The sequence below is a fragment of the Motacilla alba genome, chromosome 4A, assembly GCF_015832195.1.
Source record: "Motacilla alba alba isolate MOTALB_02 chromosome 4A, Motacilla_alba_V1.0_pri, whole genome shotgun sequence".
Lineage (NCBI taxonomy): Eukaryota > Metazoa > Chordata > Aves > Passeriformes > Motacillidae > Motacilla > Motacilla alba.
In genome coordinates, this window is record NC_052045.1 from 5,963,271 (window position 1) to 5,987,397 (window position 24,127).

The window sequence follows — 24,127 nt, forward strand, 5'->3', positions numbered from 1 at the left end:
GAGGGTTCCAGGCCAGGCTGGACAGGACCTGGAGCAACCTCATGTAGTGGAACAAGATGAGTTTGAAGTTCCTCCTAACCCAGTCCATTCTGTGATTCTGTGATTATGGACATGGAAAAAACAGGATGAAGGAGCAGCAAAGGAAAAGCAGGGTAGAAAGTGGGAAAGGCAGGCAGGGTGGCACAGCTCATACCTGGGGACAGGCTTGCAGCCTGGCCCCGCTGCAGACAGAGGCTCTGCATCCAAGGATCACCGAGAGACTGGGAACACGGAGCCCTGGGAATGGCTGGTGGAGAGGTGGCTCTGCTCTGCACCTTGTGGGTGCCATCTGCCCTCCCTGAGCCCTGTCCCAGCACTCTCCTCTCTCTGTGTGACCCAGGGCACAGTGCCACACACAGTCCCAGCCCTGGGACCTGTGTCCCTGCTCGTGGGATGTGCCATATGTTTCCTTGCCCTGCAATTCCCTGGCTGGTGGTATTTGATCAGACCAGTCGTTCAGGAGCCATCTGTCCCCTGCACAAACACAGCTGATTCTCCTTCCAGCCTCCGAGGGCAGCTCCAGGGGCACACCCAGGATAGCAGCATTTGGAAAATGCATCCCTGTAAGAGATGTCAGGCATTCCCAGGGATGGCCGTGGCAGAATATTCAAAGCCCATTCTGCAAATCAGTGCCTTGGACACTAATATAAGTAACTTTAAAAAAGCAGAGAGAAAGGCAGTCGAGGAGATAAAACCCTGTCATTTCCATTTCTAAGGGATATGAAATGGTGCTTTTGAAAAAAAGCAATTTGTAAACTTTAGATAGCAGCAAATTCCTTGTTTTTTGGATACAATAACAGCTTTGCATATGCGCTGAAAGAAAGAGGGAGAGAAAATAACCCCGAAGCATCCTGCCCACTGCATTAGCTTTTAAAATAAAACCCATTTATATATAAATGTTGGCTTTTTTCCCAGTCTCTGTAGAAAAGCTTTTTTATATTAAATGCTACAATGAATTAAATTAACCATAATGATTTCTTTGTGAATGGAAACCCTTTTTCCTGTGTGACATGTTTTTGATCATTTTTTTTCCTAGCTACAACAACCCCTGCTCCTATCAAGTTGAGGATTTTGTTTGTTCTGCTATTTGCACGCTTCGATACAATTACTACGTGCAGTCCTTGTTCTGAGGAGAAATAAGCCACAGATATTCCAGGAGCTGTCTCTGGGTGCAGAGGGGTGGGAATCTCTGACAGCCCCACACTCACCTGCGGCAGCAGGGTCAGGACAGCCCTGTCACCTCCCGTGGCTGAGTGCCACAACAGGCAGCTTCCCCAACAGCGGAGCCCAAATCAGCTTGGACAAGGCCTGGAGGAACAGGGCAAGGGGAATGGCTTCCCAGAGGGCAGGGTTAGATGGATATTGGGAGGGAATTCTTCCCTGTGAGGGTGGGCAGGCCCTGGCACAGGGTGCCCAGAGAAGCTGTGGCTGCCCCTGGGTCTCTGGAAGTGTCCAAGGCCAGGTTGGACAGGGCTTGGAGCAAATTGGGAGAGTGGAAGGTGTCCCTGTCCATGGCAGGGGTAGGACTGGATGGGCTTTGAAATCCCTTCCCACCCAAACCCTGATTCTTTGATTCACCTGTGACCCACAGCCACCACTTCCCCTGGGCTTGCCATTAAGGCACTCAGCATCATTCAGTGATTTTAGTTGTTGATGTTTTCAGTTGTTGATGTTTTCAGTTGTGAATGTTTTCAGTTGTGAATGTTTTTAGCTGTTGATGCCTTCAGTGGTTGATGTTTTCTGTTGTGAATGTTTTCAGTTGTTGATGTTTTGCCTGCAGTGCCCTTCGGCCCTCCCCGGGCACCAAACCCCTGCCTGTGCGCTGGTGCTGCAGGGCCCAGCCTGGGGCAGGGGGCACTGGGGGTCCTGGGGCTCCTGGCTGGGTGGTTGGCGCTGGGCAGGGAGCTCTTGCTGGGGGGAGGGAGTTGGCTCATCACTGGAAAGGAAAATTAGGTCACATTTCTGGTTTGAAGAGCCTGGATGGCGTCCCGTTTATTTTGGGTTTTTCCTAACGAGTGACAAGCTTCTGTTTCCCTCCAACCCTATTTCCTTCTCCAGTTTGATTTTTTTTAAAGCATTTCTCCTTTTTCCTGCTTGTTTTTCCTAGAAAACAGAAACTGAGCCATGCCAAGCTGAGCTGAGCTGAGCTGAGCCAAGCCACAGGCGCATGCCTGGGGACACCAGAGTCATCTGCAGGTCCCAAAGAGGTGTCCAGGGTGTGGACGTTAACCAGGCCAGCCTGAACCCTCTGGTAAATCATTCCCTATTGTCCACGGCAGCCCACGGCACAGTTTATCCCCAGTCCATTTGGGAAACCATTCTGGTTCAACAAAAGCCATTGGGAGACAAGGTTCAACAAGACAGGGTTTGACAAGAACCATTTTAATTTCTTCCCTGACATTCATTCCAGATTTGCTGCTGCTGGATTCAATTCCAGCACTCTTCTCCAAGCCCCTTGAGCCACCCCTCTCCCCTCTCACTTTGTGGCATCAGATCTTTTGGGTAACTGCAAAGTCCTTGGCCTCTGTTCCTGCCTCCACAGTGGCTCTTCCCAGACAGGACACCCCTGGGGACCCCCCACCTCCTGCTGTTCATCACCCCCAAAATCCTCCCGAACCAAATCCTGTAGTGCAAATGAAACAAAATAGCAGTCAAAGCTGTAGGAATTCATTTTGGGGTTTGTTTGTGTGGTGGGAAGCCAGGAGACATCAGGCTCAGAGCTGTTCCATCCCTACATGTGCCGGGGGTGCCCCAGCCTCGAGTGAAGCCCCACCTCTCCCAAAATGTGAGCATCACCCCCTGGGATGTCACTGCAAAGCCGTGTTTCCTTGGCAATCCCTTATCTCTCATCTGAGCCATCAGCATAATGAACGGCTCTGTTCCTGCATAAACAGCACCTGAACAGCCCGTGGAGCAGGGAATTGTCACAGTGAAGGAAAAGGCCTGAAATGGAGAATCCCCTCAGGATTTTCCCTCAGGATCGAGGATTGCTCCTGAAAGGACAGGCTCTCCCTCTTTTCGGGGGTAATGAGGTAATTAGGGAATGAGTAAAGGATGGTTGCATCAGTACCTGAGGATTCCAGAGGTGGGAACTGTCCTGGATTAAGGTCAGGGTTTGTGCTGTCAGTCACCAAGCGTGTGTGCCAGAAGAATGCCTGGTCCTTCCAAGGAGGGAAATAAACACTTCTGGGTTTGAAATATATTTAAAGGGCAGGGTGAGACTTGACATTATGGAAGATATTTCTCACCTCCCTGCCAGGAAGAAGTGGGTCTGGGATACTGGAGAAGAGGCAGGCAGAGCAGGCAGCTCCTGTGGCCCTGGAGTAGAGTGTTCTTATGTTTGCATCTCCAGGGCACTGGCTAGGGAGTTCAGAGAACAGTTTGGGTTGGAAAGGACCTTCATGATCATCCAGTGCCACCCCTACCATGGGCAGGGGCACCTTCCACTAGCCCAGGGTGCTCCAAGCCCCATCCTGGTCTTGGGCACTGCCAGGGATCCAGGGGCAGCCACAGCTTCTCTGGGCACCCTGTGCCAGGGCCTCCCCACCCTCACTGTAAAAAATATCTTCCCTGTATCTGACCTAAATAAACCTTTTAATTTAAAACCATCCCCCCTTGTCCTAGAAATGGAGCCCTGCCCAAATTCCTCATCAGGGCTGAAGGAAAAGCTGTGGTGCTGTGATTGTTTAAGCTGAGGCAGTGGAACTGCACAGTTCTCAGAGCTTTAATTTAGATGATTTAAGGTCCTTTTCTTTATGTTTTCTCCATTTGTAATTGCAAAGAGGCTGTGAACCAGGACACTGAGCTTATCGATGGCTCTGAGCAGCCACCGACTCCAGGGTGGGATGTGGTCAGGCAGGAAAAAACCATCTCTTCCCCTACCTAATTAAGTGCCTCGTTGGGCTCTGCAGGCACACGTGGTTGTGGTGGCAGCGGTGACATTTTCAGCTCACTGGGGCGATGACAAGGAAGCAGAGCAGAGAGCTGGGGGAGGCACCAAACTGGGGAGAAAAAACCATTTCCATGTGCCCCAGACATGTTCATCTGAGGTGATCTTTAAGCAGAGCCCCGTGCTGGCAAGGGACCCTGTGGAAATCTGGATTGCTGGCACGGAAAGGACCAGGTCTGGTTACTGGGTACTGCAGGGATGCTGGAAAAGGTGCTGAAGGCACTGGGAGTCTTGGGGGGCTCTGCCCCCCTTGCAGCCCTCTGAGGGGAAGCCAAGGGGGAGAGATCCCAAGAGGAGGCAGGTAGGAAGTTGGTTGGGGAGATGAAAGCGCAGGGAAGGGGTGGGGAGCTCCAGGTGCGCTGGGACCTGACCTGGAAACGGGCGGGGAGGAATCTGAGCATCAGCAAACAGGCAAAAATAACCCTGCACCTAAGGAATGCCTGAGCAGCAGGAATGCCACGTGCTGCACATGGGGAGAGAGAGGCAAAAATGCCAACAGGAGTAAATCAGTACCATTACTCTCCCCTCCAGACCTTAACGTCCCCTGGGACTCTGGAATGAATGCCCTGGATTTTAGGAGCATCCTCCTTTGGGAGTTGCTGCTCCAAGGCTGGGCTCCTGAAATAGATGGGACATGGTGGGAAGCTGGAGGCTCTGCAGCCTTCAGCCATCCCAAAGTCTGCTGTCCTTCCAGGCAAGGACAAGACAGGACAAGAGGAAATGGCCTCAGGTTGCTCCAGGGGAGGTTTAATTGGATATTAAGGAAAAATTCTTCTCCCTAAGTGTTGTCCAACCCTGGCACAGCTGCCCAGGACAGTGGTGGAATTCCCACCCCTGGGGAGGTTTAACAGACACATAGATGGGGCACCTGGGGACATGGCTTAGTGGTGGCTTAGGAACAGCTGGGGTTGATGGTCTCAGAGGGCTTTTCCCACCTTGATGATCCAGGGATTCCAAACCCACCGTGGCAGTGCTCGAGGAGCCAGTGAGGGGAACTGCTGAGTCAGCAGCACCGCAGCCTTATCTGTCCTGTGCTGAGCCCTCCCTGCTGACTGTTCTGGGTTTAGGCAAGAGCAGGTTTTGCTAAGTAGGACCAAATGCCCCAGATCCTGGCACTCCCCTGCCTGGTGTCAGCCCCACTTGGCTCTGCCAAGCCCGGGGTCAAGGCCTGGGGAGCTCTGTCACCCCGTGACCCAGTGGGGACATCGCTGCCAGGTAGCACTCAAGAAGCTGCTGGTGTTGTTGTTCTTGGTTTCCTCTGGGTTTTATTTTCCTAACCATCTTCCAGATGCTGCAGAATCCCCAGATGCAGCCGCAACAAAGTTCTTGCATTTTTAACTTTAAAAAACATAATTGGCTAACTGAGAATAATGACTAAAGAGTGCAATAAATCATGTCTCCACCTGGCCTGGAGAAGGGGGAGGGGTGGGGGGACGTGTTCCTTCCCCCGTTAATGAGCAGCGCTGAGCCATCGGCACAAAACGCTCCCAGAGTCAGCAAATCCGCCCCAGCCCTCGCAGGGCTCTGTGCTCCTGCCTGGGGACCCGGGGACACGAACCCCCGGGCAGGAGGGGGCTTGGGAACCTCCGAGCTTTGCCCCAGAGACAAACTGGAATAGGAATGGCACTGGGTAGGAGTCTGACACGCTCGTGTGTCCCAGCAGGAATTTTTGCCGCTCTCCTGTTCTCACCTGTCCAGTAACACAGCTGTGCCCAAGCCTTGGGAGCTGTCTGGGGCAGGCAACAGGAATAACTGTGCTGGAGCTGTTATTGTTCCCATTTTTGCTCCTTTATCCATCCAGGCAGGGCTGTCACCCCCAGTGCCAAGATCCCCCACAGCCACAGGATCTGGTGGCAGTGATGGCCGCGGGGCTGGGGGCAGCGGAGCACCAGGAATGTCAGAGTTTCCCTCACTCTCCGAGTTGTGTTCCCAGGACTTGGCTGAGATCTCAGCAGCCTCCAAGGCTCCCCCCTCTGCAGGGCAAAGAGAAGGATATTTTTGGTTCTTTGCCCTGCAGCTTTCAAAAGGAGATGTGGGATGGATTAGGACCCTCTGTGGCAGGATTAGGAGGGAATCCCAGGAGAAGGAAGCCAGTGACACCCTAGAGGAGAATCATGGAATCATTAATGTTGGAAACGACCTTTAAGATCATTAAGTGTAATCATCAACTTAACCCCACCAGGTTCACCGTTAAATCGTGTCCTCCAGTGCCACATCCACACAGTTTTTGAACACTTCCAGGGATGGTACCTCCCCCACTGCCCTGGAAAGCCTGTTCAATGCTTTGCAACACTTTTTGTGAAGAAATTCTTCCCGATGTCCAATCTAAACCTCCCTTGGTGCAGCTTGAGGCCATTTCACTGCTGTTTCCTCCCAGATAGGACTTTGACACACAGAGCACTCCTGGGAGAGCGGAGGGAGGGAAAACCCAGAGCAGGGGCAGAGCTGTGAGCCCCTTGTGCTCCATCCAGGGGAAGGGCTGGGAACAAGGATCCAGCACGAGAGGAGTGTCACAGGTCAGTGACACTGCAGGACATCCACAGCCCTTCTCCAAAGAGACATTCCCAGCCCAGGCTCCCTCACTCCCATGCTCTGGCACAGATTCATAGATTTCTCCCAGCTTGCAGCTTTATCAGCTGTTCCAAGGCAAGATGCTTATCTGCCTGAGCCTCTTCAAGCTGATAGCTGCTCTTATCTCTGCTGCTCTCCAGGGCTTTGAGGCTGGGGGGTTTGAGGCATAGTCATGGAAAAATTTCAGCTTTGGGAGACTAAACCTGGGAGTGATTTCTGGAGTTGTATCACTCATTGTTCGTTGTTCCAGAGCCTGTGAGGGACTCATGGCCATGGCTGTGTTAAAGGGATACGGCAGCAGAGCCTTTTCCAGCAGCCTTTGCCCATGACAGACACAGCCACACATGTCCCAGACACAGCAAAGAACTGTCCCGTGGGCACACAAAGGCCAAAAGGAGGTTGGCACAGGAAGGCCAGTGAGAGACGGGACTAAAAAACTGCCCTGAAAGCTCCAGCTTTGGCTGATGGTCATCTAAAAGGTCACCTTCATCCACCTTTGCAATTAAATTTTTGGATTTTGTCCACTTTGACCTTGGCCAAAGCTCTTCAGCCTCTGTGGCTTTGTCTCCTGACCTTCTCCGTCCTCCTGGGATCAGTGCCTCTGCCCACGGGCTGTTCCCGAAAGCTGCAAGGAAAACATAAACATAATTGAGAAAAAGTAATTGAAACTTGTAAGAGCTGATGAGAGAGTTCTCTCCTTGGCCCGCCGTTCGTCGCCAGGAAATAAACACCTTTATGGCTGCTTAATTAAGGCCTAAATACAACGGAGACAAAATTTCTGCCATTAAAGGCATCCACAAAGATCTCATGCCTCCACCTGCTTCCCTCCAATGCCGCTTTCCCAGACTTCATCCACACAGCATCAACTTTCCAGACACAAGCGTCACCTCTAACCTCAGCTAAGTTGAAATTTTCCCAGTTTCTCAGCAGTTTTTCCCCATTAAATCCACCTCATACTGCGCTGCTGCCCTGAAGCTGTTGCCCTCTTGGGTGCTGTCCCCATTGCCCAGCGTGACCCGGCCACCTGCGTGTCCCCATCACTCCCTGCATGCGTGATGCCTTGAGACAATGGTGGCCCAAGGATGTTGTGGACTCCCTGTTCCTGAAAATGTTCAAGGCTGGGTTGGACAGGGCTTGGAACAACTTGGGATAGTGGAAGGTGCTCCTGATCATGGCAAGGGGTGGAACAAGATGGGTTTCCTGACCCAAACCATTCCATGATTCCATGATGCTGGAGCTGGTAGAAGCTTTTTAATGTCACATCTCCGAGCACCGTGTCTTACACAGCTCTGCTGGCCCACACTGGGGCCAAACCACGGCTAATTCCCTGTTTTCTGGAGTGGCTGGAGACCCTTGGGCATGGTGGCTCTCGGAGAGCACCGTGTTGCTGTGCCTATTGTATTTCTAAGCTCGTTAGCTGATTAACCACACTCGCAAGCTGGCAGCCTCGCTGAGGGGCTTCAATGGGAGCCTGGAACAATGCAATGACACAGACAAAGGGTTTAATGGATAATTAATTGTTCCAGCGTGTGAAGTTTCTGTGCAAGGATCCTGGTGAATCAGAGTTTCCGATTTCCACCCCTTTTACAATGGAAGTAAATAGTAACACAGAAATCATGGTATGGATTGGAAGGCTTTTGAAAAGAGAGGGGCCAGAAATGAGGCTCATTTGGGGTGGGATGCCCCAGCACTAAAGCTCTGTATCCATGTCCTAATCCTTCCATGCAGAGAAGGTGCTGCTTCCAAAAAGGCAAATACAGCAAAAAGAGGGAAAGAGAAGGGTCAGTGGGGGATGCCCAGCCCTGTAGGGGACACACTGCCAGTGCTGTAAAGGAGCAGAGGGGCCTGATGCCTTCTCCATCCCTCTGAGCTGCCCTGGCACCACCAGGATTGTCACCAGCACCCTCTGTGAGCGGCTGGCATGGCAGCATCCCTGTGCCAGCAGATCCACAGGGACAGAGCCCAGCAGCCACAACATGCTGAGCGCACAACACACCCCCCCAGTGCTGCATCCACACATTCCCTCCCAGAGCTCTGATCCCACACTGGAATTTCTGCCCTTTCCCTCATTTTACCAGGTGTGTTTGACGCCTCACAAAGGCCCAACACCAACACCCGTCCGTGCACAGGCCGCAGAGCCTGGGGCACTTGGGCACAGGGAAAGAGTGCTCTCACACGTGCTCGCACACAGCAATGCTTTCCCCTGTCTGTATCCCACTCTCTCTCGTTTCTGAGCTGTGGCCAGAGCCAGGGAAAGGAGCTGCTCCCAGCCCAAGCCCAGCACAAAGCCGGGCTCAGCGGGGCTGGGCACAATGGCAGATTACATTAGAGACAACAGCCAGACGTGTCCTTGTCATCCCAGGTTAATATGACTATGGATTAATGCTGTAGCTGCTGATTGTTATGGAAATCCCCCCATTTAGCTCCTTCCCAAAGCATTGACAGTTCTAGCCTTGAATTCCGAGCAGGGGTGGAACTTGTTAATGGATTTCATTTTCCTGCAGGAAGCCAAAGCATTTAGAGGGAGAGGCAGCGCCAGGGTGCTGACTTCCTGGAAGGCTTCCAGCCTGCATTGAGGCACCGTGGACGGCTAATCCCTTGCTCGGATGCAAAGCCGTGTTGGTCTTGCCTCTCTAGGAAAAAGGAGGAATTTGGGTGTGGGGAAGTGAGCGTTCATGGGATTGTTTCCTCTGAAAACCTCTCCTGGCCTGGCTAATGCATGTCCCAGGCACATCCTGCTCCCTGTTTGCAGACACGCCTGGCACTGCACCTGCTGCAGGGATGGCTCTGCCAGCCTTGGCTGCCTGGTGCCAGCTCGGGGACTGGAGCTGCTGCCATCCCTCTGCTTTGTTGCCATCTTGTAGCTGCTGCGTGTGTTCCTGGCTGTCCCCTGGCCGAGGGGAACGCTCCGTGTCCCCGCAGTGCGGCTCAGCCGTGCCGCTCTCTCCCTGCACAGCTCCCTCCTCTTTCATCGCTTTGTCCCTGTCCCCCTGCGCAATAGGAAAATATCCAACTGCTCCTGAGCAAACCTGGAATGTCTCTGTGCGTCCCTACCCCAATGAACTATTTAGGAATCAGGTGATGACTCATGGGGCAGGTCTCTAAAAGCCTGACCGAAGTAGGGCCCTGACGCCGGCACGAGGAGCAGATGGGGCACAGACACTCAGAATCAGGGTTTTCCTTCCAGGTATTTGGGTTATGGTTAAAATCAGGGTCCTCTCCCCTTCCCTTCAGCTCCCTCTCATCAGGAGGGAACATTAGTCCTTGCAAGATGGTCCAAATTCTCTCTGACATTTTTCTTGACTTTTGCTGGGGATGTTTGTGGCTATTTCATCCCCTGCCCATGGGAAGGGATGAAATCCCATCCATCCCATCCCATCCCATCCCATCCCAGTTCTGCCACAGCAAAACAAACCCAATAAAAATGAAGCCAAGAAGTACCATGGCTTCTTTCACGGTGCAGGGAGTTGATTCCCGAGCTGACGCTCCCTTTGGAACAGAGCCCTTGTGGGGTGGGAGCGGTGGGAGGTGACAGCAAAGAGACACCCGGGCTCCTCCCCTCTGCTGAAACAAACACGTGTTCCGTGGAGAAACCAGCAGAGTTTCCAGAGGCAGGGGCTGTGTCTGACAGCAGTTTTACACGCTCCCAGCACACAGGATACCTGATCCTGACGGGAGCTTTGGGATGCTGCTGCAGCACACGCCATGCATAGCAATAACGCTAATGAATCCCGTCCCTAATTGTGCCACTCCCGGGGGTGACAGGAGCTCCCTGTCCCAAGCCCTGCTCGGGGGGAGGGAAGGGGGGGTTGCTGTGGAGATGCCTTGAGGGATCCTACACTTTGGAGCCTGACTTCAGGTGCAGAACGAACAGTCCGGAGAGACAAAGCTGCCCTTCTCATGGAAATGCCTCTGGTGGTGCCGGGAAGGGAGGGAGGGAACCAGAGGGTCTCTAGCCATAGAGATGCAGCATTGTTTCCCAGTAATTAGCATGTTTTCCAAAGCTTTCCACAAGTCACCAGCAGCCTTTTAAGGGGATTTTGCCAAGGAGCATTTAAATGGAAATCCCCTGGAGAGACAGATCCTCTGTTGGGGTCTCTCTGGAAGGTAGCTGCTTCCCAGGGGAAAACAGCCCCCACCTGCTCAGTGGGTTCATGTGGATCTCAGATCCGGGGGGTTTTCATGTGTGCCAGTATGGGGACAGCATTCCTGGCTGCAGCCCCAGCTCCTGCTCCTGCATGGATACAGGATGGTCACTGCTGCTCCCTGCCCTCTGCCCGGGCTCACAGTGCCCAGGGGCTCCCAGGGCACAGACACACAAGTGACTTCCCAAGGGAGTAAAACCATGGAATCACGGAATACTCTAACTAGGTGAAGTCCCTTCCAACCCCAAGCATGCTGTGATTCCATGTGTGGAGCAGCACAGTCCCAGTGGTCATCCAGATGAGCAACACCAGGTCCCTAAGCTGGCATTTGGAGACAGAAATGACATCACCTGGTGGCCAGAAATGGTGGAGACCCTGCAGCAACACCCCACAGCTCCATCCAGGTGCAGGTACAGAGGCAGGGAGAGGTGTAGATGCGGGTACAGGTGCAGGCAGACACCCATGGGCAGCCCTGAGAGGTGTGGGCAGTGAGTGCCAGTCCCAGTGCTGCTCCCAGGGTGGCCAGGCTGGATGTCCCCCCCGGATGAAGATCCTCCGGCAGTCTCACGTTGCCCTTCACCACTCTTTTTCCCAGCCTTGTGGCAATTCAGACGTTCCCTACCAAAACCCTTTGTGACTCTCCCAGCTGAAGGGCTCAGTGACCAAACTGCTGCATCTGACTCAACCCCCCCCTCACTTTCCCACATGAAGGAAGCTGCAATTTTGCTCCTTTCCTCCAGGATGAGGAATTTCAGCCCAGTTTATTGTGCAGGACTGTATCTGGGAGATTTTCCTGGCCTGGTGATTTATGCCAGGGCCTGAGTTATAACTCCCATTTCTGTTTAAAAGCTAAACACTCCAATAGTGGGGACTATTACTGTCAGCACGTCCCAGCTCCCAAGATCCAATCGAGCCAGAGCCGACATTATCTGGGTGTTTGTCTGCCTGATGGAGCTGCCTTGCTTTTCCCTCCCTCACATATTGCTGTCTCAAGGACTGTTTTCCAAGCAACAATTCATGTCTCCTTCAGTCATCAGCGAAAACAATCAAGCTCAATTTTATTTTTGGCAGAAATCAAATGCTAAATGAGATCTCGGAATCATAAACAAGAGTGATGCCGACAAATCAGAGGGAATTCAGGGAAGAGAGGCACAGATGATGAAGGGGCAGGAGGGATTGATGATGGGGAAAGATTAAAATAAGGAAATACAGCCAGGCCCAGAGAAGACTAACAGGGAATATAATGGCTGTCTAGGAATATCTGAAGGGTGTAAACACTGAAAAGGAAGAAATATTGTCCAGAATGGCCCAAAAGCAGTGGAGCTATGAATAAAGGTGATGAAACTCAACACAGGGAAATTCAGCCTGAACACCAGCAGAGCTTTTCCCCATTTCTGCTGATCTGGCCTCTCCCAAGGAAGGCAGGATAAACACTGTGCTTGAGTGTTCTGAGCCTGCCAAGGAGAACATCCCCTCAATAAATAATTGGCACTGGAACATTTTCAGCTTTCTACTCTTTCCTCATAAGCAGCTGAGATGAATGAATATTCCATGATGGAGAGTTTACTCAGTGAATCTGGCTGTGGACATCACTCACACTCCACTGGTGAATGGATCACACTTCCCTTCAATTCATCTCAGATTGCTCTTACCTGGTTCATTTTTTTTTTTTTTTTTTTTTGGCAAAGGGTAGTACTGGATGCACTGAGTGCCCTTGGAGAGCTCTCTGTGCTGGTGGGTCCTGTATCTGCCAGCTTTCCACAGAAAAAGGAAAAGTCTCCTGCCCGCTGTCCTGGCACGGCCTCCCCTGGGACACAGGGGTGCAGTGGGGAAGTTTATCTTTTGCAGGAACTCTGCTTCTGCCTCCAGCTCATGCTGTGTTGGAGCTCCTGGATTTGAGGTCTGGGGGGGATGTGCAGCCTCTTGGCACAGTGAGAGTTGTTTGGGTTATTCCAGAGCTGGCAACGGGCTCATTACCCGGCCCCACTGGCCAACAGAGAGCCAAAACCCCTGTGTCAAAGAGCCAGGACCCACCTGGAGTCCTGCTAAGCTGTTCAGAGCCCTTTTTGGACCAGTCACAGAATCCCAGAACCACTGAGGCTGGGAAAGATCTCCAGGACCATTGAGTCCAACCTGTGACCAATCGCCACCTTGTCACCCAGCCCAGAGCACTGAGTGCTCCCAAGGGCACCACCAGTCCTGCTCCCTCACCTCCTGGCACTGGTCCCAGTCATCCCAGTGCCTGGATGATCCCTCCTGATGCCCACGATGACTCGCACACTGCTCTGTGCACACACGAGCCACCACAGCTGCTCACTCCAGCCCTGCCTCTGCCACGTGTCACACGGGGCTGTCCCAGAGTGTGGCCCCCCAGCTCAGCCCCCCCAGACCCCCACGTGTCACACGGGGCTGTCCCAGAGTGTGGTCCCCAGGGGAAGCCCCCCAGGCCGGGTGGGTCCCCAGCAGTCCCAGCTGTGTCCCGAGGCCACCGTGGGGTTTGTGCTCCCCGAGTCGCTGGCTCAGACTGCTCAGGGTAAAGAATATCAAACCAGGAATAATGCAAATTCAAACTGCCAGCCCGTGTTTGGGGCAGATAAACAGCAGGGGAAGGATGGATGGATGGATGGATGGATGGATGGATGGATGGATGGATGGATGGATGGATGGGGTGGGAATGGAGGAACTTCCCAGGGCAGCCTGCGGAGCTGCACTCAGGGCTGCAGGGACACACCAACCACACCAGGCAGTGCCGGGGGACACCCACCAAGTCTGTCACCCATTCCACTATGGGGATCCCATGTTCCCAATGTGCTTCTGCCCCAGTGGTGGAGATGGTGCAGGGAACACTGAGCTGTTTCCCTAACAGGCATCACAGAGCCAGAGGGGGGAGAGGACAGAGCAGTGCAGCTGGTGGAGCAGCACAAACTGCCTTCCTTTGTCATTCAGTAACGTTCCTGGTTTTCTCCTTCCTTTTTTTCACTTTCTTTTCCTTTTTCTGGTCTTTTTTTTTTTTTTCTCTTTTTCCATGACAAACGGTTTTGTGCTGGAAACAAAATAGTTTTTATGAAGAACTAAATCACCATAAAAGCTTACCTGTACAGTCCCTTGTTCCCTCTGATCTGGTTAAAGATGAGGACACCTCAGGATGGTCCTGCTCCTTTCCCTGTGCTGCTGGGGAAGGCTCCTGACTGTGTCTGAGCCACCCTCTGCCCCAGCAGTGCTCAGGGGGGGTCACGGTTTGTGCTCTCACCTTAAAATAAAAGACCAGAAGCTCTGGGAGCCACAGGGAGCTGAACCATCAGGGGACTGGGATGCTCCTGTTCTTGGGGTATAGGGGCCTCCAGCAGGAGCATCCCCATGTCACCCTTCTCCAGAGCCCCAGTGCCAGTGGAGTGGTCCCAGGGGTTCCTCTGGTCAGGAGAGCTCCAGCCCTGCCACTTCCACCAGGGGCTCACCCAGGCTGCTCCACAGGGAAGCCCAGAAGAGCCCAAATAGGAAACACATTGGGGATTAGTGGGAGAGATAATTCCAGCAGACGGGGCCGGGCTGGCCTTGATTAGTGCAAATCACAGCGATCGCTGCTGGTTGCAATCCCAGCAGAAGCAATTCCTTTTTTATTGTGATTTCTTCCTGATTGTGTTTGGGGTTTTTCTCCCTCTGGTGTGGAGTTGAAGCGACCTTGACGTGTAGTTTAGGATCAGATCTGGCCCTGTCAGGGAATTGCTGTAATCTGATTACACAGGACTGTCCCCCACGTCTGTGACACGACGGCTTCAATTGCACTTGAACTGTCCGAAAACTTCCTTTGTTTTATTGAACAAGCAGAAATATTTCACTTGAACACATCTTGGGCTCTCATTAGCAGGAGCAGCGCCTCGGTCCCACTTTGCACTGGGGGTGTGTGGCAGCTGAAGGCATTCAGCTAAACCTCCCTCAGGCGTGGCAGCAATGCCAGCCAGGTGGTGCCACGGGGACAATTTGGGCAATCCAAGCAGCAGGTGCTAGTCAAGCCCCTGTCAGAGAGCCCAGCTGCTCTAGTTAGATGTTCCCATGGGTCCTGGGACAGGTCCTGGGATGTCCCCTGGGATGGCTCTGCCAGGCTGGAGGGTCCCTTGTGCCTGGGGTGGCTGTGCCAGGCTGTGCCCAGGGTGCTGCAGGGAGAGGCTGAGGCAGCTCCCAGCCCTTCCCTCTGTGCTCCCCACATTCCTACCCATGCTCCTGTTCCCACCAGCCATCACCTGCTGGGATCTGGTGATTTCTCAGAGGAGCCAAAAACCCTCCAAGCAATTAAATGAACTCCTGCACAAGCCAGTGCTCACTGCAGGGACACACTGGGGCCGGTGCCAGATGAGCAGCCCCACTCCAAGCAGAGCTGGGACAGCAGTTCCAGTGTCCTGGGAGCCCCAGAGGGCTCTCTGATTTGGGGAGAGTTGGCAGCAAGGGCCAGGGGTGCCAGCTGGGCTGGTGACCCCAAATGCAACTGCAGCATTTGCAAATGTATCAAAGTATCCCAGAGGGTGAGGGTAGGGGGTGTTCCTTTGTTTAATTGCAGGATGGTTTCTTTATCTGAAAGAAGGGATAATTAGTGCCTTCTGGAAGAGCCAGCCCTTCCCTGGGCACGGAGCAGGCTGCAGAGAGGTCCCTGGGCAGGAGCTCAGCCCACGAGCAGCCCTTTTCCTCACCACCTTCCCTTTGTCCATCCTGATCCATTTAGGATCTCTGCTCATTCATCCCTACACTTCTCTCCCCCTCTCCCTGCCCGTCAGATTTCACCCTCCCTTCCTACCTGGAGAGATGGAATTGGAAGGTTTTGAGAAGCACTTTTGGAGACAGCCCTCACCCTTTGTTTCTCCGATGGCATCTGGTGATAATAACAGCGCAGCAGCCCCAGACCTCCTGGCTTCAATTACTTTACAGGATCAGCTAATCCCAGTTAAAATTACCTTTGTAACTGAAGGATAATTGTAAATCAGGCTCTCTCCTGCACTCGGGTGTGCTGAGAAATGGTTGCTGAGATGCTCCATGTGCCAAGGTTGCAGAGATCAGCGGATGAGGAGCAGGCGCAGGGAGATGCTGTCCCAGAAGGTTGGTTTTCCTTTTCAAAGCAAATTCCAAACAGATGGGCCCTTTTTTTCCCGTGGCTCTGTGGAGAGGATGGGATTGAAGTGATGGAAAGGAGACATTTCACAAGGGTTTTTGCCTGGGTGATTTTCAGTCTCCAAGGGTTCTCCCAGGGTTGCTCCATGAGGAGGCTGATGCAGAGGTTGGCTCAGGACAGCTCTGGCAGTGCCCTCCTGCCTCAGGATTCTGGAGCAGTGTCCCAGGGCAGCTGTGCACCCCCCAAAACCCCAGTGCAGAGCCCCAGGCCCAGGGAAACACCACATGAGGCTGCAGGCAGGGTGAGGTTTGCCCCCCTTTGTTGTTCTCAGCAGTGACTGCAGCAGGGGAAGGTCTGGGACAAGGGTGATGGGTTTAAACTGAAGGAGGGTGAAGTCAGATTGGATATATTTTTTTAAATGAGAGTGGTAAAGCCCTGGCACAGCTTGCCCAGAGAAGCTGTGGCTGCCCCTGGATCCCTGGAAGTGTCCAAGGCCAGGTTGGATGGAGCTTGGAGCAACCTGGGCTAGTGGAAGGTGGCCCTGCCCATGGCAGGGAGTGAGATGGGCTTTAAGGTTCCTTTCCAACCCATCCTAGGATTCCATGATTCCATGATCTCTTCTCTTGCTGGAGCCTCCCTGGGCTTTCCACCACCTCACAGTCTCAGGACATCTCTCTGGAACTGCCACCAAGCAAATCCTGCCACGATTCTTCCTTCCATGGCAGATAAATCTCTCCTGAACTGCTTTATCCCACCACTGTGTTCTGCTTTATCACTCTGACCTTACAGTAACTTCCATGGCAGCTTCTGCAAATTGTTCCTTTAAAAGCTGACATTCCCTGGCTGTGACCCAGCTCTCGTTGTGGTCACCTCCTCCTCCCTGCCCAGCCCTCCTGCCAGCCTTGCCCTAGCATCCACGGCAATTTCACCACCTGCCCCTGAGCAGCAAATTTATTTTCCCTGGCAGTTTAGCTGTAAGCCCTGATGAAGGATCAGACAGACTCTAAAGGCTCAAAGACTCAATAAACTTTATTAAGTCCATGACAAGCTGAACACTCTCCCCACAGGCTCTGATATGGCCCCAGGTTTCAGGAATTGCTTGGTGCATCCCACAGAAAACCCCAGCCCAGCATTGTTTGGCAGAACTTATCCACAACTGCAGAACAGATCTCTAAAAAAAATAATAAATGAGGCAGGTGTATTCCAAGATAAATCATCTGGTCAGGTGCTGCCAAGAACAGCACGGAGTTAATCCTGAGCACATAACTCTTCCTGTGAGCTGCCGTGGGGCCGTGTCCTGTGACCACAGTGGTGCCATCGGGGCAGCTCAGCTGCCTTCAGCTCCCTGGCAGGGACAGAGAACCCCAAAACTCCCACCCGTTGTCCCAGTGAGGGTGGGGCACACGCTGTGGGGCAGACCAGGGTAATACAAGAGCAGAGCAGCTCTGCCCCTCTCCCTGTGTGCAGGATGCTCCTTTCTCCCTCCAGTCCAAGGGTTTGACAGTGCAGGGAGAGGGAGCAGGAGAGGAGGCCTGCCCAGGGAATTTTCCTAATTAAAGTAAGGGTTAAACCCAGCACAACACACTGGGAAAACAAAAAGCAGCAATTCCACTAGCAGCCTGTTCTTGCACCGGGGCTCCAGTAAAGGTTTGTGATGTCTGGAGTTCGCTGAGAACTTTCCCAAAGAAAGATAAAAATGGGGGAATAGTGGCATGATCAATGTTGCTATTTTGTCCTCCTCAAATTGTTTTTCTTGTGTAAGTGTAGCCCAGCACTCTGGTGCCATTAGGCCTCTCCCCTATTTTTCAGTCTGCTTTATGAAAGCTATTGATCTCCAGCTGCTCGAGGATCCGTCAGCCCCGGCTCATCCCAGCCCATTACAGACTCTGCTCTCCACGGTGACGAGGGATCAATGCTGTCCTGGGCACGCTCACACTCCAGCCACAGTGTGCCTGTATTGATCTGTGGGTCCTGAGCTACCCGGGGACACTGGCAGGTGACAGGGGTGCCTGAGGCAGCGGGGAGCAGGCTCAGATCACCCGGCAAAGCTCTGCTCCAGCACCAGATCTGCCTCTCTGCTGCTGGGCTCGCCTTAACGAGCTTTGATTTGCCTCTTCCAGCAAGTAAATAATTGTGTAAGGCCGGGAGCCTGCTCAGAGGGAGGATGAGGGGGAAGGCAGAGGCTTTTTCCTGTTTCCAGTCACAAGCTCGCGATGTTCTGTAGAGGAGTCTGTGCTGGCTCCATCCACCCTCCCTGCCCCGTTCCCTCAGCACCTGAGGGGTGCAGGTCATTGTGCAGGGCCAGAGAGGATTAAGGAGATGTTCACAAGTTATCTGGGATGGATTTACATGAGTTTCTTCAAAAACAGACCCCAGGGGGCTCCGTGGCTGGAATGTGTGCCCAGGGAGAGCCGGCATGCCACAGTCCCAAGACTCAGGGACCAGCCTCGTCCCATGGGTGTTTTATTCTCTGTTTTGAATCACATCACCAAAGCTGGAGGCTGTTCATGGGCAATTTTGAGTCAAAACCAAGAAGAATTATTCTATTAACCAGGTTACCATGAATAATGCAATCCTGCTGCAGAGGTGGAGGTGGCAGCTCTTGCAGATGTCAAAAGGGTTTTGCTGAAGGGGTGGAAGTTTTGGTGTTGATGGGAGCAGAGTGCCCAGAGTGCCTGACGCAGGGCTACTGCTGGTGTCCAGCAAAATATTTTCCGAAAACTGCTAGAAGGGATCAAATCCTGCATCAGCTACTGCAGCTGATTGTCCCCATCTCCATCCTCCTGCCCACAGCAGCCAAACTGGTGAGGAGCATCTCCATCCACGCCAGCACAGCAGCCAGGCTTGGCCAGCCCGGGAGAACCTCATTTCACAAGGTGGCAATTAAAATTTTATGCTCTGAGTTTTCCCTGAATGATTTTGAACCATCTTTTCTGATGACTTCCTAGTAGCAAGTTGAGTAAATTAGAATCTGAATGCAATCAACATCCTTGATTCCGACGCCAGCCGGGGTCCGTCGGGGAGGCTGCGTCTGAGCAGCTCTGCCTGACGAAGAAGGTCAAGGGCTTGGGGTCCTTGGAGGCTTTGCCCTTGGAGTATTGTCAGAGAGGGAAAGAAACAGCAGAAAGTAGGACACAGTCCCCCAAGTAGCAGAGAAATCCCACCCTGCTCAGCAAACTTCACTTCTTTCCCTCATCTGTGTGCTTTCTGTCACGTCTCAGAGATGGGGCTGAGATGATAAATGAATACAGGAGCTGCAGCAGCAGCCGAACCAGAATCAGCCTGTTCCTGTCTGTGGGGCCTGAGAGGGCACAGGGGCGATGCTCAGTACCCACGGCAGGGCCAGGGGTGCTCTCAGGTCACTCCTGAGATCTCGTTCCCTGAATCCACTCCCTCTCCTCTCCACCACTGCCTGGCCATCCCCGAGCTCCCAGCAGTGCCCACTGCTCCTGGTGGCTCCGTGCTTCCATCTCCACCTGCAGCAAGGTGACGGCTCTGTGGGAAGGTCCTCGGGAGCTTTCGGCATCCATCTCCCCCACACCTGATCAGTCTGTTCAACCCCCCGCAGCACGAGCTGTGCAGTGCTCAGCAGGGCTCAGGAGGCACCAAGGACACAGGGAAGGACACGTTTCTGGGCTCAGGACCAGCAGAAGACACAGTCGGGGCGTGGGCCATGTGCCCTGCACACACAGGGATGTGCCATCCCTGCTGGCACTGGGGACGCTCCACTGGGGCAGCCTCACAAACACACAGCTCTGAAACTCCCAGAGCAGAGCCCCGAGGAGAAACTTTGGATGAAGACAATCCTGCTACACGAGGAGAGGGGTGGGAGAGTTTTCCTTTCCAGTTACCAGCTCGGAGGCTCTGAAATGCTGCAGCTGCAGGGGAGTGGGGTCACATCCTGAGCTTACGATGGCTGGGCTCAGCCTTTAATAAACCACAAAATGGCTCAGGGAGGGGCTGCTGACAGCCCACACTCCGGCACCAGTCCTGGTAAACTCAGCTTGCACCCAGCACCACCATGGGACATCAGGGATGGGACCCTCCTTGGTGGGGAGATACCCAGGGATGTGCCAGTGGCCGTGGGCAGGTGATGTCCAGGATCACCTCAGCGAGCGGCCAGGCCCCTGAGGAGGAGGAGGAGCCATCCCAGAGGCAGGAGCTGTGTCCTGGCACAGGGGAAGAGCAGCTTGGCCACGCCAGGCGCTGTGGTGGGTACCACGGCCGGGGCTGCTCCATCTCCCGGTGTCCTCCGTGAATGAAAGCCGGGATTGTTTCACCTCCCGCCCCGGAGCCGGAGGTGTGTAAACATTGAGAGCCGCTCCCTGCAGACTCGGAGCGAGGGAAAAACGAGTTGTTGAAAAGATGACAACCGGTTCTGCCCAGGAGTTCACCTGGTCAGGGAGCGGGGGCGGGAGGAGCAGGGAGCGAGGGATGGGGAAGGTGGGAGGGCCCCAGGAGGAGAGGAGCTGCTTAGAAAATGGTGTCCTTTATTTTGGGAGCAGAAAATGCTCTCTATCGCTTCCTGGCATCAAAGGATTTTCACTTTCTTGCTCCTTGAAGAGGGAAAGGCAGGACCGCGGGAGGTGGAGCGGGGCGGGCAGGGGCCGGGCAGGGCCGGCGGATGAAAAGTTCCCTGTGCGGCTCCGCTCTCCCGGGGGCAATCAGGGCTCGGGAAAAGCCCAGAAAGAGCCTTTATCATGGAGCGTTTAGCGCTGAGGTCATTGCTGCCCTTCCCCTCTCCAGCCTTCTCCTCCCTCCCGTGCTTGGGGGACCAGGCTCGGGGCTTCCCAGGAAAACCTGCCGTGTCCCGGGTGCTCCCGCCGTGCTGTGCTGTGGGTGCCTGCTTTGGGGACAGCCACAGCGGGGACACGGCTCCATCAGCGCAGTGTGGGTCAAGGCAGGACCACCGAGGCTCACCCACGCTGTGCGCGGGGCTCACGCAAAGTCCTTTTTCTCCAGAGGGCTTTCGAGAAAAACTGACATTTGGTAGCAGCTGAGATCCCTCCATCCTTCAAAAGCATTTCCCCATGGCCGTACAACACTCCAGGGAGGATTTATGCTCCGCCGCTGCTCCCTGGGGATCGGTGTCCCAAGGCACAGAGATTTCTTTTCCACCCAGCGGTGCCCAAGAGCAGCTGCCCGGGACCGGGTGGCATGAAGGGACAGCCGGCTCCTGCACGTTGTTACCACCTGGTGGCACCAGAAAAGGTTGTCAGAGCAAGAACTAATGAATTCCAGTCGCAGTGCTTGGCTTGGGAATTTCCGCGCAGCTTTTTCGGCTCGCTGTGGTTCGCCGTGTGGCTGTTAAACACCGAGTCAGGTTTTACAGCCTCAGGGTTAATGTTCGTGGGCTTCAGCCTCGCAGCAGGGGCTGAGCACTCAAATAAGGGGTGGGGGAGCTTCTCTTGCAGGGCTCGGCTCCTGCACCCTCCGCCCGCCCAGGGCACCGCGACTCCCCCGGTGACAAGAGTGAGACTCGCCGCCTTCCCGATGGCAGGCACCGATTCTGTGGGATCCGAAACCCTCTAGGGCGATCCCAAACCTCCCCGGGGCCGGATTGTCCCCTCTGCTTTGGGAGGAGTGAGGCTCAGGGATGGCCGCTGCGACCAGCTGCATCCCAGCAGGAGAGCTTCGGGGCTGGGGTGGCTCGGTGGGGGAAAACCCATCCGAAATTCCTCCCCAGGCCAGCAGGGAGGTGTCAGCACCGCGGCCCCGGGGGTTGGACCTCTAGGAGCAGAGGTCGGGTCCCCGCGGGGCTGCATCGCCGGCTGCTGACAGCAGCTGCATCTCCGGGAGCCTGGAAGTGACCCTAAAACTGTCCAAACAAACTGTCCCGTCCCGCATCTCGGCCGGGCGAGGCACAGCCTGTCACTTGCTCTGGGTCCGTGCGGGGGGCAGGAGCTCGGCAGGGCTGTGCGTGTTCTCCTTCTTCCCGGGAGCATCCCAGAGGGACAGGGCTGGAGCTCCCCGTCACAGCCACGCCGACACCTCGTTCCTCTCTGCTCAAACTCGTCTTCATGCCCCGGGAATGACATGGACAGGCACCGGGAGAGCGGAGGGGAGATGGGGGACAGTGTGTGAGACACCCGAGCTGCTTCCCACCAGCTGTGCTGCCCTCCCGAGAGGCGACCCCAGGCAAGGGCTGCTGCTGGAGGTGACAGAGCTGCAGGGACGGCCCTGGACAGCACCTGAGCTGTCTCTGCCCACATCCAGCCCCGTGCAGGGCTGCAGGAGCCTCCCACGTCCTTCCTTTGCCGGTGATGTCGCTAAGCAGGAGGTAAATTGAAGGCAGGACATCTGATGAAAGAGCTTAATTGCTTCAGGTTACATTCTAAAAACACAGCCTAAATGCAGAGGTGGGGGGAGGTTGCAGCTCTTGATGTCTGGAGAGATTTATGTGTCTCAGCTGCTCCTGATCAGCCCTGGTCACCTCCAGCTCCCCATCGCCTGTTTTCCACCTTCCAGGGTTGCCCCATGTGTTGAAATGTTTGGGTGTCCCCAGAGGGCTGAGCCTTGGCCCCCATTAATCCCCCCTTGCTGACCCGACAACAGGGAGGAAATTTGCCTCAATTAAACGTGTAAGGTCTCATTTCCCTTTGAAGTCAGAGCAGCACCAGGAACTGCTGGGGAGGTCTGGAGAATAACCAGAGAAACCAAGCCCAGAGTCTTAAAATTAGGGAATTGCACACTAGAGATGAGCCCAAGCCTATGGAGCAGCCCAGCTCCTGTCTCATCTCCCTCAGGAGAGTGCCCGTGCTCCCAAAGCAGAGCTGGAACACCCTGCCAGGGAGGGAAGAGCAATGCAGAGATGCCAGGACAGGAGAGAGACCCCTAATCCCCTTCAGCTGCTGTCCACAGGACGGAAAACCTCCCCTGCTTCCTTTTGGGCTCAGTTCTCCAAGGCTGTGGTGATGGCAGCTGGCACTGACACCTCCAGAGAAGGGGGTGAAGCCCCCAGGTGCTGCTGTGCCTCACGAGTGTCCGTGCAGGACGAGGGTGAGCCCAGAGCTGCTCTGCAGCCCCGTGCACGGACCTGGCGGTGCAGGGCAGGCTCATCCCAGAACCACCGTGCTGGAGCGGGACCTGAACTCACCCAGCCACATTTCCTGCATCTCCTGGCGCTGTGGGAATAACAGATCACCAGCTCCTGCCTGTCATCCATCCTGCTTATTTCCTGCACAGGGCCTGATTTATGCCAGCATCGCCTTCCCGGTGCCATCGGCGCGTGCTGATGGATGGCCCCGCTCCCTGCTCTCGCTGTCCCCTTGTGCTGCATCAAGCCATTAATTCTGTGCCAATGTAAACCTGTCTCACCTTCAAGACTTTAATTTTGCAAAAGCATAAACACCTTATAATCCCTCTGTCTTTATCTGGCTCCGGAGCTTTTCCTCCCCTCCCTTGGCTGGGGTTATCTGGGGTGAGGATGTGGCTGCACAGGGGGAACAGCAGAAAACGTGGCCAGGGGGGCTGCCCCAGCCCAGCTCAGGGGACAGCTGGAAGACTCACTCCCCACCCCCATCATTCCTCTGGAGCACAGAACAGCCTCTGCATAATTCTGGAGAGATGCAGGAGGTGCAGCCAAGCCCAGTAAGTCATGAAATCCCAGGGTCAAGTGCCTGGAGAGCCACTAAGAGGCCTAAGCCCAGATTCCAGACCCTGAATGATGCCCAGACCTCCTGTGCAGGGAGGGCTCTCACCCCAAATGAATCCCAGCATATCCTGGGGTTTTAGTCCTGATGACAGAGTGACAGTGGAGCTTTGTGAGGACCTGGGAATGGCCACGCAGCACTGCCCCACTCTGCTGCTCCCCCGCTCTGCTCACAGCCTGGCTGGCACGCAGGGGTCCAGCTGAGGAACTGTCCCCTGGCTGGGAGGACTCACGACCCTGCTTGGAGGCACCACCATGGCCAGGAAGGAGCAGAAAACTCCAAGGATGTGGCAGAAGCAGCTGTGTAAGCCCTGGCACTGCACAAGGGTTGGACACGGTGCGCTCAGAGGTGTTTTCCGACTTCATATTTAATGGTTCCAAGGGACAGGTGTGTCACTGCCCTGCTGTCTGCTGATGAATGTGCTGGCTCCTGAGAGAGGGACACAAGGAGCTGCAGCCACCAATGCCCCTGGGCCAGCCCCAGGGCAGAGCTCTGACCAGCACAGCCCAGATGGATGGACAGAGCCACAGCAGGTCACAATCTGGGCCATCACTGCCCAGCCCTCAGTCCCCAGTGAGTCCTGCAGCGTTTTGTCCTTCCTTCCCCAGCTTTCCTCTTTCCCCTTTTTGATTCTTGAGTCATTTGTCTCAATCTTTGGCAATTCCTGCAGTAC